The sequence below is a fragment of the Ambystoma mexicanum genome, chromosome 1q (genome assembly GCF_040938575.1).
Source record: "Ambystoma mexicanum isolate Mex_15411 chromosome 1q, UKY_AmexF1_1, whole genome shotgun sequence".
NCBI lineage: Eukaryota > Metazoa > Chordata > Amphibia > Caudata > Ambystomatidae > Ambystoma > Ambystoma mexicanum.
The window spans coordinates 753,718,276-753,735,987 of NC_090922.1; the positions used below are offsets into that span (position 1 = coordinate 753,718,276).

At 44.8% G+C, this 17,712-nt stretch overlaps 1 protein-coding gene across 1 annotated transcript in view; it reads left to right on the top strand.

Moving 5' to 3' along the window:
• The window catches only part of RGS18 (regulator of G protein signaling 18), a 726,926-nt gene that overhangs the window by 155,249 nt on the left and 553,965 nt on the right, over positions 1 to 17,712 (top strand). The gene's annotated exons all lie outside the window — the stretch shown is intronic.

A 17,712-nucleotide genomic window follows, 5' to 3' on the forward strand; every position in this document is an offset into this window, starting at 1 on the left:
CGTTATGTCAACTGTGTTGTACCACAATCAGAACGATTCTTTACAGAAAAAATATATGTATGTGGGAAAAGTTCACATCTCATATAGTAGTTAGGGAAATGCAGGGAGGGGAACCAATGGCAGAGTGTAGCTATCTCACCATGTTAGAAGAACACCCTGTCCCTACAACGGGTGCCTTTCCCTAGCCAGTGTGTGGTGCAGTGCCTACCTAATAGGGATGGTGTGGGAGAAAAACTATCCCTCCACTAACCAAATGTACGGGTGCCCCAACCTGCATTGTTATTTATTTCGAGAGAATGTATAACTGTGTCTAAAAGACGAGCAACCAAAAGGCAAAAAAACGCACAACTCCTATGTCTCCTAGTGTGACAGAGCTGGGTATTAGATCACTGTCCATCATAGCTCAAAGAGCTTACATGAGTGTGTAAATGACAGCGGGATTTTAGGTCCATGTTTTATTCACCCATATGCTATTTAATCAAATCTCATGTGGAGTGGTGAGTTTCGTGAACATCTAAAAAAGCGGGCATCAAGTGTAGTGTTGTGATGCCTACTTCATACAAAGTATTGTAAAAGGCTCACATCTTGTGTGTTAGAAGGTAACTAATGTATTTCTTCTTAGGATACCACCCCTTGTTATTGGGGATATCTAAAGGTGGTCACAGGTGTCACCCATGGCCAGAAAGGTCGACCAGTTTCGATGGGATATAGTAGTTACAACCATCTTCTTCAGGACCATTTCGTCGATATAGCTGTAAGTCTATCTTCCAGCCTTGACGAAGTGGGGGCACAGGGTGGGGTGGCTGCTCCATCTTCTGCAGGAGCGACAAAAAGCAGATGCAAGATGGCAGGGTGTCAATTTAACCAGGTGTCAACCCTTACCAAAACACCAAGTTGTGTAGATTGTAAGGGTATCAAGGGGGGGTGGATTGGAAAATGCCAAAAAATCAGAAAGGGTGGGTGCCTATCAACTAGGCTGAGCTACTGACTAATGTAGCTTAGCGCACAACCAGAACACTCCAAATAGGGAGGTGGAAGGGGGGTTGGATGGGAGGGAAGGGAAGGGGGCACCGAGCAAACACGAAACACCATGCCTATACCGGATAGAGAGGACCCACCTGAGAGAGTAGTAATCATGGGGGCGAACAGGCAGTAGGAAAGGCCTGTGTATTTCTTCGAACTCTCTGCTGAAAAAAAAAACAACAGTCCAACAATTGGAAATTAGCACGTTGCTGCAAGGGAGGCGCTCAGAGCTGTGTACCAATGTGACACATTCAGTGTACTCTGGGCACTAAAAAGCTCTGCTTACCTAGAGAGGAGAAAAAGCAGACTGAGGATACAGACCAGTGCTCTGAAATGTATCCGTCTGCCAGCACGCGTACTAAGGAAGGTACTTCCTGGTCACGTGATGCTGAGGGCGGGGCTAGATCGCAGTGGCCAATCAAGGAACCACACGGGGTGTGACGTGCATAGGGCTGAATCACAAATGCAAAACATCCAGTTCTACGAGCTAGTGGACAGGGGTGGGCTCGAGCGGGAGCAGGGGGTAGAGGGAAGGTGATTTTAATGTACCTTGTAGAAGGCAGAAAAAGGAAAGAGGAAATGGGAGTAAGGAATGAACCATTTCCCAATGAAGCCCAAATGTGGCCCATATTCCAAGGCATGTGTCCAAATATGAGGTGGGCAAAATGTGTCCGTAGAGTGACTCAAAAAGGGAAAAGAGGGAATAGAGTAATTCCCCAATGGCGCGCAAATCTGAATTCAACTTCAAAAAGGAATAACCAATGGAATTCAAGGATGAAATGCAGCGCTGAACATGAGAGCAGCAGTGAAGGGAGTGATCATCGTATTACCGCAAGTTCTTGCCACTGGATACACTCATTTAAGCCTCTGTGGCAGGTATTCAATTTAAGAATCCACTTCTGTTCCAACCTGAAAAACAAATCATGGAAGTTGCCTCCTCGTGTAGGTGGTTTCACTTGTTCTAGAATGGTCCATTTATAGCTGTCTGATGTGTGACTCTAAGCTAAAAAATGGGATACCAGGGGAGCTGTTATTATTTTCCCTGTCCTGATACAGGAATGATGCTCAATCATCCTTGTTTTGGCTGCTCGGGCTGTCATACCGATGTATTTAAGCCCACATGGGCATGTGATCATATATATGACGCCTTTGCTGTTGCAGTTTGGAAAGAGCCTCTGCACCCATGGTGTGTACCAGCCTATTTCGACAGTAGTAGATCTACTGGTTTGTGTGCACATGGAGCATTGACCCCAAGGGGAGTGTCCTGTTGGGGGGTTGGAATTCCACAGAGTTGTCTGGGTAGGTTGGTCTAATGACTGAAGACTGTTGACCAATTTGTCCCTCACATTTTGTCATCTCTTGAGAACAAAGCCGGGTTCTGGTAGGATTGATTCACCAGTATTAAGAATGGGCCAAAGTTTTTTTTATTTCTCTTTTGATTTTATTCCAAAGTTGTGAATAGCTGAAAATGGGCATAATGCATGTATCGTCCTCAACTTTTCTGTGCTGCTCAAGAGAGACGGATTGGGGGATGTTTTTTGCCCTTTTATATGTTTGTTGCACAATCTTGCGTGGGTGCCCCCGTTCAGTGAGTTGTTTTTGTAGACACTTGGCCTGAGATTTATAATCTGTGGTGTTGGTGCACAACCTCCGGTAGCGGAGGAATTGGACAAATGGGAGGTTGTCTTTTAACACCCTGGGATGGCAAATGCAATAGCTCAATAGTGAGTTTTTTATCTGTGGCTTTTTTGTAATCCGTAGAGATGAGGCCCCCATTGCATACAGAGATAGCCAGATTCAAAACATGAGTTTTGTTATTTTTACATTTCGAGTGTGAACTTGAGATTGGGTTTTGGTTATTCAGCCAAAGGTGAAACGAGAGTAGGCCATTTCTGGTACCTCAAAAAATCACAAAAATGTCATCTATGTAATGCCTCCAGGTCAACAGGTGGTCATGGAAAGGGTTGGTATTTGGGTAGATGCAGGTATGTTCAAAGTAATCATTATATAAATTGGATAGACTGGGAGCACATGTAACGGCCATTGCCGTGCCCAAAATCATGGTTAAACAAGAAAAAGTTTTTTGTCAATACGATTTCGGCCAAGTGTGCTATGAACTGAGGTGGACCACAGACATACTGCATGTCCTTGTTCCATTAGAAACTATTCATGGAGGCCTGTGAATGCCTAGTTCATTCTTGATTTAAGAAAGCACATAAATGTAAACCACGTGATCAAACCTCTATAATATTCTCTTATTCAACAGAAGCCAAAATGTTTCTGCCAACAGGCTAGCATCTACAAATCAGATATCTATCAAACAAAGGAAACCCGTTTTACTTCTTAAATGACGGAGCCCTCAAGTATCTTAAATAAGATCATCAAAATCAATTAATAACTAAAACAAACCTTGCTGCTCTGGAAAAACAAATTACTCCACCTATTTTACTTTGTAGTTCCATAGCCATCCCCTTAATTACGCTGAAATAGCAAATCATTACCTGATTAACAAGCCAACAAAGACTTGCTCTTCTATCATCAGTCACCTGAATTTCAATGTTATGTGCCTTTTCTGTAAACGAAGAACACAAGTTCACTGATATTGAATGCAGGTTTATTTGAAGGTTTAACATGACACTAAGATCCTAGAACAAGCGGTTGAGGTAAATGCACTGATTTTGATGGGATGTTCTTCAATCCAAAATATCATAGAGCCATATGCAAGTATGTTGTAGGAAAATTGTAAAGAAAATCATCAGGAGGGGATCCAGCTAAACCCTCTTGTGATCATTTCCAAGCACATTTCATATTATGGTTTGCAGCAGTCTCCTTGATTCTATCTTGTGCCATGCTTTTTACCCCTGAAATGCACACAATGGTTGTCCCACATCCCCTGGCACACTCTTCTCCCCCTCTCTCTCACTAACATTCTTCCCTCCCAATCACTAACTCCTTATATTCTACACACCCTGACCCCTTGTCACTAGCTAGTCTACCTAGCCACTGTATTTTACCTTGATCGCTGGCGATTTACTCTCACTTGCAAATAGTGGCAACTAATCCTGGCATACAAAGAGTATAATTAGCACGGAACACTGTGCGGTAATTCATAATGGTTGTATGCCCAGAGAACGTGATTTCAGATATACACTGACCACTGATCCAAAGTAGAACAAAATTGAAAGGAAAAAAAGGCAGATAGATTCCCATGTCAGTTAAATACAATTCAGGCAATGTCCCTCTACATGAAGTACATCTTGCATAATCAGTCGCCTCACAACTTTGATCCACAGTCAATTATAACAACCTCTTTTCCCCATCACACTCCCCTCAAAACAAAAACAAGTAGATAACATGGGAAACACCATTGGGGCTGTTAGAAAAAAAAGCAGCCATTGAATGTGCACTATTTATTGACAACTTTGGACATATAACTACCAATTGTACATATTTAGAAAATACTACAAACAACAGTGGAAAAGAGTTAACTCCCTTTTGTATATGATTGGTGGCCTTTTTATTCTCCTTGTTTACCCACTTACCCTTGCACTTCTCAAACATATATGATATTCACTGAAAAAACATTGTTTGGGGGTTAGTCTTAGTAGTGCATGGAGGTGGCACAAGTTATGGTCACTTAGCGTACCATAACTGGCGAATTTGAAGGGATTTTTGGTTTTACTTGTAGCCATAACGCCCCTTTAACAAAGTTGTTTAAGTGAATTTCATTGGTTTTTACTAGTTTACCCTTTATCTGCTACAAGTTCCTTATATCATACTCACCATCAACACGGCAAATATGGAGTCTGCAGAGAGTGCAGTAGTCCACCAACATCGGGCGGCATTCACAATGAATAAATGTATTTTTTTAAACTATAAATGTGTTGTATATCATTGTGTAATATTTTGTTTTATTTTTTTAAAATCCCCATCATGAGTCTGTGGATATTACGACTATCCGGGGTGTCCTCACTCAAAATGGAGGTGCCCCTGAACAGGCGCGATGTCCGGACATGTCAGTTTTCACATAACACACTTTTAATTAGTCTGCAGACTCAGTGACTGTGGTATGTACTCCCAGCTCATGCACCGTGTGCTTCCTGCCTGATAAGTGTCTGCAGATGGCTGTCAAAGCCGCGGACATCCCCAGACTTCATCATGTGACTGCACCTGTACGTCATAATGGCATGTTCACGAAAAGTGTTGGCACTCTATGGATAGTTTAAAAATGAATGTTCAGCCATTCTAGGGAGTTCAAGCAGAAGCTTTACACTTCCACAGATCCCAGACCATTTTGTGGTTGATCTGGTATCTGTTTACAACTGTTCAAGGCCTTTTTGCGACTCAGTTGTCCGCGGCCAGCACAACTGTCCACAGACAGTTCCTCGGAAGAGACCCACCCATTACTTTTTCTCATTCTCACTCTGGCTATCCAGGGGAGTGCATCTTGCTGTACGTGCTTTGCATAACTTTGCAAAACCTTCTTTGTGGACAGCATCATGCTATATGCTATGGCCACTTCTACTCCCCAACCACCACCATCACCATCTGGTGGGCCTACTCAAAGCAACAGGCTTGATGATGTAGAGGAGGATCACAGGAAGATGAAGATGAGGTAGTGGAAGTGCCTATCTCCAGTAACCGGAGTGAGACCTGGGTATGGCGGTTCTTTTGGACAATGGGTGTGGTCCCAAAGGCAAAGGCTGCCCGTGTTGTATGCATTGAGTATGGGGTGAAACTCAGTTGTGGACAACAAGGGCACAATTCCTTCGGGACCACATCAATGCGCTGCCACGTCCATTCTAACCACCCGGTTGCACTGAGAAAGGCTATCTTCCATTGCCACTCCTGCTAGCACAGAGTGGACTCCTTTGGGGATGAGGAGCCCACCGACCGCCTCACCGGACGTAAAGTATGCTGTAGATTCTGTAGATCCTTGCCTTTCGAGGGTCACAGTGAACACAGTGCAACACACAGTTCTGCATTGGGGATTAGTTTCAAAGTGCTTTTGAGGAAGTTGTCAAGGAGCACGAAAAAGACTGCCCTCTACCTTAAATTTAAGGCACGCCCAACAAATTTCCCTGTCCACCTACCCCTCTGACTCTGTGGTTGGTGACCCTTCCCTCCCATACCTTGCTTCACCTGCAAGAAAATAAAACAAATTACGAAACCAAAAAGAAAACACACACAAAAAATGTCCTTTAGGAGACACCTTTCACAGTAAAAAAATAGAAGTGAAAAAAGTCACAGGCCCCTGTGCAGCCCATAGTCCATGGACATCACGGTAATTTATGGAAATCTAAAAAAATTGGTGGGGTGGGAGAATTGATTTTAATTGTTCTGCATTCAAAAATGGTTGCTTTAGAAGAACCTTTTTTGTGTTTTTGGCTTTTATATTTTTATTGAATTTTTCATTTTATGAACTGAACTGAACTAAGAAACATTGTACTGAATTTCATTATTTCTTCTCACTTTGAGAAAAGCTGATTCAAAGCATTTCAAATGTTTTCCAGAAAAATCTGATTCCCCGCATCAGTTAAATGGGCTCCATCTCTCTGTAAAAAGTTGCCAATATCAAATTTAATATTCTCATTATTAAAAGAAGTCATTCCAACATCTCACAGAAAGGCACACACAGCTTTATTGACGTTGCGCCTCACTTTTTCCATTTCCGGACCAAATAAACTCAAATGCATCCACATCTGTCTCTGAGCAATGCGAGAAAAATAATATTAAAATTTGGGAACATTTCCTTTAACATTCCCAATGTCTCCTTCATTGAAAACTGCAATGAAATGCCAGTCACATTACCCAAACTGTTTCCTCCACAATGAAGAATAATAATGTCCAGATGTTTTAATTGAGCCATATTTGTACAAAATGGGAGCAAGTCCACCCACTTCATGCCTTGCACTCCTACCATGAAAGTTCACATTCATGGAACCCAAGATTATCCTTCTACCAATCTAACCAAGAGTCCTCCAAAAGCCACACACTTTGCTTTCTGAAACACATGGCCATAGCCATTATCAGTGCTCTCACAGCTCCTGCAACAAACATCTTGTGACCCTCTCTTCTTGTACACTACACCCAGGAAACCTGATTGGCCAATCCCCACAGTCCCCTTTTCAATTCTAGGCCTGCTCAAAAGACCCAGATGTGACACGTGCTGTCCGTGGACTACTGCAGTGTCCACAAATGTAGCGGCCAATCAAACGGGTAGGTCGGAGGGTAAACTCAAATTCAGTTATTTATTCTTTAGTTGTGCCTCTGAAAATAATCTTTTTTGAGGGTGGGTTTGTTAACAAACACCTTTTTTCCTTATTTTGTATTTATTTACAGTAAGTACTATAAACTCTGCATCTTCCCTTACCATTTTCTTACAGGACCTTTTTCAATGAATTCCTAACATTGCATTTCCGACATCTGTGAAATGAACTCCATCTTCACAACAAAGAAAATTCACATCATCAGACCTTATATTGTCATTCTCAAAAGATGATATAACTGCTGCCTATAGAAAAGTAGATACAGTTTTATTGACAAGCTGCCTTGATTCTTCCATTTGTGTATTGAAAAAGTTTGTTGGACATCTCCATTATTTATTTCTGAAAAATAATCTTGGCAGCAGGAAACAGTTCCATTAGGCTTTTAAAGAAATCCTTGAGGGCAACCTGCAAATACACTGGAGTCACATACCCCAAACTGTCCCCTCCAAAATACACAATTACAGTGTCTGGACATTTACAGTGAGCCATACTCTAACAAAATGAAACAAAGCTTGCCCAATTTCAGCCACAAACTACATGCCACAAAACTTCCACTTCTGCCAATCCAATACTTCCATAAATGCCATGATGTTCAGAACACACCTTCACTGACTGAATTGATGAGTCCCCAAAATTCAAACACTATACCTTCTCAAACACTTAGCCATAGTCATTTTCAGTGCTCTCACAACTCATGCAAACAAAACTCCAGCTACCCTCTCTTCATGTATGCCACGCCCAGCAAACCTAATTTGCTGATCCCCACAGTACCCTTCCCATGCCATGCATCCTCAAAAGACTTGAATGTGGCATATGCCGTCCATGGACTACTGTGGTGTCCACTGTCATCATAACACAGGAGTAGCCCTTCTACCCTTTCCACTTTCATGTTCTCAACACTTCCTCATTGTCTGCTTTCAACGAGTCACACATCCATCAACCAATCAAATTCCAAACCTCTACAACTAACCCTGTAATCTCAGTGCAACATTTCAGATGTACACTTGGACTCTGAGAATTCATATATCCTGTTAATCAAATGAATCTGCATCAAAAATTATTGTAAAACTATCCAAGCTTTCTATTTCCAGATTCAACAAGATCTGCATCTAACAAGACATATTACATGTATGCTTATATTTTAAAAATATTTTCTTCAACTCTTTCACACATATATATATTTAGTGAGAGAAGGTTCCTGCTACTTACCCTGTAATAAGCTTCTCAATAAGCATATTCTTGATAAGTATGTTTATTCAAATACAAAAAATCCATCAAACACGTACAAGGCATATCAGAAAAAAACAAAATCGATTAATACATAAAAGATAATTCAATCATCAAATCATTTTAAAAATTCTCAAGAGAGATGGTACTAAAATCACACATTTTCCAGAAACTAAAATGCAGCAATTTAACCTCATAAAAACCCCTTTCTACAATACATAGCAGCCTTCAAATAGGACAACAGTGACCATACCATCAATTTGGTACCCACCGTTAATAGAAAAATCCTGGCAGGCCGAAACTGGTGCAAATCAAAAAGCATATTCTCTTCATTAACAACTATAGCAAATTCCATGCAGTGCAGCCTTCATCACCTGCGCATATGAAGCAGCAAACACTTAGACTGCTCTGCATTTCAAGACATTTCTTTTTAGAAGCATTTTAATTAAAGTTAAAAAATGCATATGTGCATTTATAGCAGCACTATAAGGCTACTCTTTTAGAACCAACATTACTTTCACTCGTACTCATTATACTGCACCATTCACACTCTTCCTATTCCCATCTAAACACCACCATTGCCCCACCAACTGCTTTCCTAAAAACAGAAAATGTCCCTACTTATTCAATCACACCACCACTCCCTTACTCACTAATCCAACACCATCAAACCTCTACAGACTCTTACTCTCCCAGCCTTCCCAACCACACCTAGTATGCCACCTCACAATCAAACAGCACTTTATTAAACTGTCCACTCACACTCACAAACCCATTCACAATAAATGCAAATATATTGCACAACTTTCAAACTCAAACTTTCCTTTTTCCCAAAAGACACAAAAAAATGTCTACTGAAAAGCAACTCTAGAACCTAAAAGAAAAATTGAGCAGATACAAATAAAACCAAACCATATAGTCATCAACCTCTAAAACTATTATTAGAGAGAATAAATTAAAACAAAAGAGCTAGTAACCTCACTCAGCAGAACAAAACCAGCTACTACTAAAAAAGGTAAGGCCCCTCTCGCAAATCCTAAAAGTAAAAAAAAATGTAGAAAGAAAAGCAGACCTACTAACGGTCATAACACTGTGTTAATGTAGTCAGGGTAAAGCAATCCAAAAAATGTATGTTACAAAAAATGTTCCACCTTACAGTTCTTCACAATCTAATTTTATAAAAACAGCTGAAAAGACGCAATGTCCCCTTTAAAACTACTGCAGGAGACTAATCGTCAAAGCTCACAAACCACAATGAAAACATTTTCAAACATTGTATGTGCCTCCAAAAAATAAATTCAGATTTTTCCCAATTACTTAATCAGCTTGTCAAAAATGGTTTAGCAATTAGTACACCTGGAGGTAGGTTTGAGTACCAAACCTAAATATCATGGATAGTTTTAAAATAAACAAGACCAACAGTTTTTACTTCCTTTCAAACTGCACACACATTATACTCCTCCCCCTTTCAGATCTTTCTCTCGCCCTGTTCTGAAAGGAGTCCCGCAAGTAGCCTCTCTGTCAACCCTCCTCTTTAATATCTCATCTCATCTAATACATCAACACCCTCCCTGTACTCATCCGCTCACATAACTGTAGATGCTATAATGATGTGGATGACACCCAGATAATTCTCAAGATCCCTAAATGCCAGCCTTCCCGCTCCCAGACCTCTCCTCCTGCCTTTCGAAAATCATCCACTGGATGAGGGCCAACCACCTCCTCCTCAACCATGGCAAAACTGAAATCCTAATATGTGGCAAATCCTCTCTCCTTTCCCAGCTGATCCCCTGGCCACACTCCCTAGGATCCGCACTGCAACATCTACTTCTGTAGAACAATTGCGAATGCATGCTGGACTCAAATCTAATCCTTTCCCCCACATCAATTTTGTGTCCAGTATCTGCTCTTCCACCTGTGCATCGGCAGGTGAATCTTTCCATACCTCTCCTACCCACACCGAGTCTCGGGAATCCTTGCTATCATTCTCTCCTGTAGAAACTATGCACAATCCCTTTAATTAGGCGTGCCAGCATGCAAATGAATCCAAACTCCCCTTACCAACTGCCCATCTCCTACTTGCCCTCTCACGAACAGAACATATTAGCCCTGCAATGAGAGTACTACACTGGCTCCCTGTTGGCTGACGGACTACCTTTACATCTATGTGCATCACTGTCTGCACCCTCCATAACACCGGACCAGAATCCGTCCAGGATAAGCTCAAACGCTATCAACCAACCAGAAACCTCAGATCTGTTTCGGCTTTTCTGTTCTCTTCATTATCCCCCATTACAACTCCACCCTATTGGGAGTATCATCATTCTCAGTCCAATTCCCCTCCATCTGGAACTCACTTCCAATCCACATCCACTGCATTGACTATCTGGTGTTCAGAAAGTCCCTCAAAACTTGGCTATTTCTCAAGTCATCCTGAAGCCCTTTCCCCCACCCCTATATTCATCATTATGGCATCATTCATATGTGTCTGTCTCACCCACATCAAAACACCAGCAAGTTTCACCTACAGGCAGATGCCAGCCATTGTCACAGCGGCCCACCCTGCACACTCAACCCACATGCAGCATCAAAACTCCAACAAATCACATTTACATACACTTACAGGTGGATGCCAGCCATTGCTGTGGTCGCCCGCCCTATGCACTCTATCCACACACCACTCAGTGTACTCTAAGACATAACAGCACACCTGGGTTCCTTTCACGTAGCCTGGTGCACACACGCATAAAGTACATAACTCTTGGCACACTGAGGGTAGGCCACATATTACTCAAGCAATGTATTAGGAGAGCCTGCACAGGGCATGACATTAGCTTTGGGTTCTACTGTCTATTGCACCCCACCTTCACTGCACACCTAGAGAATCCATGCTACTAGACTGTCTCTGCGTACGTACTTCTCTTTGAAAAGAAGGACAAGTGCTATTGTGCTGCCAATTGTTTTAACTCCTGGAAGTTTGTCAAAGTGGAAGTTGACAAACTGAGGGGCCGATTCATGGAACAAATGTGCGCTGAAAATCTTGGCGCAAGCCGGCACAAGCATGAAAAAGCAAGCGCACGCGTGCGATTCATGAGAGTGCCTGCACGTGTTTACTGCGGGATGTGCGCCAAATCCTGGTGTGGCGCACACGGGCGCACACATCATTCCAACATCCTGAACGCTGTGTGCAAAGCACACAGTGATGGCGCACAATGTCGGCGCGCACACCAAAAAGGGTGCAGGTCACGGGGCATAACACGCGGAATGGGGAACAACGCGTGAAAAAGAAGGCGTAACTGGGGAAGTACTCCAGGGAAATACACAAATCGCCCACACGCACGCGAACACCACGTATTCATGGAATCGAATATGGGAAACCCGCGCACGCTAAAAGACACGTACAGGTGTCAACACGTACGCCACATGAAGGCTGGCGGAAGCATCCCCGCGCACAGTATAAAAGTGCGCGCAACAACAAACACATATATACAGCTAAGATGAATGCCCCATTTGTCGCAGGAACACCGCAGGAGAAGGAGAATAGCCAGGCCCTGCATTTCTTTGCCCCGGACCAGACTTTTTGGGATGCCTGACGAACAGGTCTATGGCAGGTATAGGTTTCCACCTCATATCATCCTAGACCTGGTCAGGTAGTGAAAAGATAACCTTACACCCCCACCCTGTGCTCCCAAGCATTGAGCCCCTTGGAGAAGCTGCTCAATGTCCTGCATTTTTTGGCCACCAGGTCATTTCAGCGGACAACTGCCATAGTGGGGGGGTCCTACAGGCCACGCAGTCACACTGCCTACACCAGGTGTTGGCAATCATGACTGCGCGCCCCTCAGTCCGCAGGCACAAATACATGCCCAGAACACCCGCAGAAAGACAGGCTGTGGTCCAGGACTTCTACAGGGTGGCATACTTCCCCAAAGTGCTCGGTGCCATAGATTGCACCCATGTGGCCCTACGTCCACCTAGGGCCACTGAGCACATCTATCGAAACCGCAAGCACTGGCATTCCAACAACGTACAGGTTGCATGTGATGCAAAGGGAATCATCACCTCTGTCTATGCAAACTACCCTGGATCAACCCATGACAGTTTCATATACAGAATGTCCGCCCTGAGCCGGGCCCTGGAAGCTGGGAAGAATGGCGACACATGGCTCCTAGGTGTCACACACAGACAAATACACAAACCCAACTAATCACAACCATTACGACCTCCCCAGGGGACAGTGCCTACCCTCTGAGCAACCACATGATGACGCCAATCCGGAACCCCACCACAGGTGCTGCCCATGGAAGGGGAAAGGGCAAGTGGCAAGGCAGCCGGGACCCTGCTTGTGGCCACATTTTTAACCTAAACTCCCACCCCTGATGAGTGCACACAGGCCTGGAACATACCAGGTGACAATCGATGATGACAAAGAGACAGTCAACTGTCACAACCTTACCACCCTGAGGATGTTGCCATGGGAGTGCTACATTGTGTGCATCCCTAGCTTCTTAAACATAACCAATCCTGTGTGACCAAAAGCAACACATGCAAGGTGTGTATCGCACCCCCCGAAAAACAGGCCATGACAATCCCTGGTATGTCACCCAAACCCTCCTAAACCACATCACACTTGTCTGCCACACCATGACATGGCATGCAACATCAAAAGGCCAACACATGACCAATAATATACGAAGTGACATGTGATGAATGGAAAGTGGCCCGAGACAATGATGCCTGACATGGAATCAGATGAAATGACTGACAACAAACTCCCACACATACCAAGTCATACACAAATGCTGTACACCCAAGGTAGCTTCAACACAGCACTGAATGCCTGTTCACATGCACATTGGGCAAGGCAAAATCACCACTCCCAAACCTGTGTGCTGTGTGTGTCTCCTGCTACACACTGCTCAGCACAGAGCACAGTGAGCAGCCATTGTGTTGGGGATACACCTTGAGCATCACATCAAAAGGACAAATTAACACATTTTCCCATTGACGCATGTCCAGGATCCCCAAATGGTAATTGATCATGCGCTGTAGGGACACACCATGCCTGAGAAGGCAATGTGTGTGCACCTGTGGGCATGGAAGGGTGGTTGTACATGTGGTGGAGCATTGTGCAACTGCGTGTGTCAGTAGGGACTTGCACTCAATATATGCATATCAAATCAAGTGACCCTCAGTGTCCTATACACATCACATGTGAACATTGACCATGTGTACACCCCAGCATGTCAAACCACAAACATCCCTGACACCTGAAAAGTAAATACAACACAGGAACAGCCATTGACCAGCAGAACACATCATGTACATAGTGCCCCACAATGACATTGTCAGGGAGTGCCCAAACACTGTAGCCCAGGCTTACCATCCAAAAACAAAAGGCCCTCCCTCATTTACACATTACCATGACCTCCTGAACAACTGTGTCTGGGGTATGTAGCCTTCTCCATTTTAGTCTACCTGGCTAAGGTCCAGCCCCCTCAGAGGCCTCCTTGACTGGTAAAAATACCAAATCGCAGAGAACTCCAAGGAGCCAATCCCCCAAACAAGGTACAAAATCCTCTCGGGACAAAAAAACCCTGGAAGAGTCTCCAGTAGATTACTTGAAGTGGAAAAAAAGTCCTGGCACATGTACAAGCAGAATGATCGAACTACCAAGGTAGCACAGTTCAACAATGGTTCAACAGGAGGGGTACCTTTTTCCAGAAACAACATACAATGAGGATGCAAAAACTGATGGGTAGTGTCACAACTCCGGTCTCCAGGCGCAGGAGTGGCAGGAACCAACCACCCCTTACGTGGTATGGGTGCCTGCAAGGTAAAACTTACACAGGCCTCTGAGACCGCGGCAGGGAAAGATGGTCAGGGATCCATTGTTTGGACAGGCACTGGTATCCAGGATAACCGGAAAGAGTGGCAGGAGAGGAGAGTTAGATTTGCAAGGGAAAGTAGGCAAAATGCAAAATACAACTATTGACAATAACACATACTCAATCAGATAAACCATGTTCTACATGCACATAGTACAAAATGAGTGAAATGCAAGACAAAGAGAGACTTATCTCTGGGGTGAGTGCTGGCCTCCTGCCTGCGCACTCTCAGGTCTGGTAACAGGATCAGTTCAATGCTGCAAAGAGAGTGTGAGTTACTAATCTGAGTGTGTTTACAACACACACACAACAACATTCCTGCCCCAAAGAAAGTGACTTCTCCACAAACAAACACACTTGTCTGCTGCTATGTACATATACGTTAGGTTGCCCCTGTGATGGTTCATACACTGTACATGCAGTAAGGCAGGCGCACGTGGGTGCGCAGTAAATGGAAGACATATGCATCAAGAATCACACATGATAGAATGGTCCCTGGGTGACCTGCAAGACGCGTATAGCGGGGTGCGACTTCAGTACGAGTCATGTTCTGGCAGCCGTGGATTACAATAGATAGTGCAAGTGGCAATTTGCACAAGCAAATGATATGCACTGCACACGAGTCTGCCTCGCTGGGTGTCCCTATGCGCTGTATAAGTTTCTGTCTTGGATTGCTACTGCGCTAATAACTCAGCTTCTATGGAGCAGGGGGGACTGGAGGATATGTGTGACGGCCCCTGCGTGTGCCCCTGACAACTTGTAAAGCTACTTGGCATTTGTCCCTCAACGCATCTTAGTTGTACTGTGCTCTTCTACAACAATATCTGGCCAAGCTCCCCATCAGTGGCGCTACTTAGCATGCATGAGCAAGTGGCCTGGTGGAAGGTTGGCTGCGGTGTGGCCCCCTCGTGCTGCTCACCTTATTTGGAGCTCCTAGAATTCACATCTGTTTCTGTTGGATGTCTGAGCACAAGCCCTGTGCTACTGCTTGTGCACACATGCGCATGGCTGCACCACCGAACGTAGCCATGTTTCTGTAGTACTTCGCTCTGTGTCTGCTGGCAAAAGGTGGTCTGGAGGCTCATTGTCCTGCAGAAAGGGCATGCAACATATAAATAATGCTTGAAAGTTCCCTGTATGTGTCTTCATGCTGGTTGTCACTGGGCCATGTTAGAGACCTACATCAGAACTCCTCCCACCATCAGTGTGACTTTGACAGGCAAAGGGTACAGGCTACTGTCTACAGCATGAAGTGCATCAAGCACATATACAGGAAAGAAAATAACATACATCACAATCTAGATCAATTAATGGACACATCAATCATGAACCCACCCAAATTGATCACAGACATGCTGTGGATAAAACCCCCACATCCCCATTAGGGGTGTTAACACAAGTAGTACAGCAGCAGACAGGCCACAGATATGACAGTCCAAAGCCCTTGTGTAAATGTTTGTTACACCGAACCATCCTTGCGAGCCCATGGATAAGGGAAGCAGGAGTGGCCTATGTGAGTCAGGACCCCAAGCTGCAAACACATACACGAGACAAGCTTGAAGGGCCCAGCTGGAACTGACAATGGATGCTTTCAAAAGGCACAAAGCAGCACACCGCCACTTTAATCCACAATAGACAAGCAATTTTAAACTATATTAACTAATTAAACTAACTATAAAAAACCTACATTACCTAATTAAACTAACTATCAAAAACCATATTAACTAACTAAACTAAGAAGAAAAATCAAAAATGGCCACATATGACCCATGGGGGGGAGGAACCAGGAGGGAGGAGGTACAGGGTGCACCTCAACACCCACATGCGATGATGTTGAGACAAATAAAAAAATCCTTCATGGGCTCAACGCCTGCACAGCTCGACCTGTGTGGGAGATATCTCGTCATCCGAATCACCCTCTGGCTGAAAAGGGTGACGTGGCACAGTACCCTGACCACGCCCAGTTGCAGCTTGCCCCTCGTCGCAGAAAGTCTGCGGGACGGGTGAGCCTGGTTCTGTCTGGCGATGACACGTAGGTCAGCATGTCGTACCTCACGTGTTACGCATGCTTCCTCTTGCAAGGTAGCACTTGTAACACAGAGTTCTTCCTGCATGGCCTGGCTGGACAACTGGTATACCTCCCTGCAAGCACATAGCTGCTCAGCCGAGATGGTACTCTCTAGCTGCTCCAACCTCGCCTCTGACCACTTCCTCTGGGACATCAAGAGCACACCCAGAGTAGATCTGAGGGAATCATACTCAACCCTCATGGCATCCATGTGTGCCTATGCATGAGCAGCAATTGCTTCACGCAAAGCCACCATTTCAGCCCGGTGTGCCCTGTCTGAGGCCGCCATGCCCAGCCTGAGTGAGCAGGCCGTTGACTGTGCCGCCCGCTGCTGGAGTTCCACCTGTCTAGCAGGGGGTAGCAAGGATTGGGCCACACGCTCCATGCTCTCAGCGATGTTATCAATTGCTGCCCGCTGGTGTTCTGAATTGGCAACCATGGCTTGCTCCCACTCAGTATACCCCAGTGGCAAGCGGCCACCGCTTTGCTGGGCTTGACACCTGTGGGGCCCAAGGAGCCAACGTCCTTGTTGGGTTGGCACCGACCACGGTTGAAGGACTACATTCCTCCGTCAACCTGATGCCCCAGGCACATCAGCAACTTGAGTGGGGAGTTACCCTGCATCCCGATCCACCACAGGCAGAGGTCCCACCACCGTCTGGCCCCTCAGTGCAGGTGTCGCGGACAGAGGAGCATTCACATCAGAATCACTCACCCCTTTAGAATGGACTCGATGCACATCCAACTCGACATTGGCGTTAGAGTGATCATCCGAGCTAGACTCATTGCCAGCCCTAGACAGGATGGTCTGGAACACAGGTGGGTTCTCGTGGCCTACCACCCACGACTGGTGTGATATCAACCCTGTGTCTGGCATGAGAACACCATCCTCTGGCTCCATTGCGTCATCATCTGGAAAGGGGAGAAAAGAAGAACATGAGTACACATGTCATAAGCACATGAAACACACACACATAGACATTGTGGGATGTTTTTACCCATGCATCCAAGCCCTACTATAAAACTGTGCAGTACTGGCATGGAGAACATCATGATGGCCAGAACTCCCCAGAGAGTGCACAGGGAAAACATGAAGAATAGGCTGCCACCCATTTTTGCCTATGTTGTGAGCACAGGTGGGCACTGCCTAAAACCACCATTGGGCTACACACACAGTAGCCTGAAACCATTGGGAATGGCAATGCTGATTGCCAAAAAGCAACTCAGAACTGTGGAG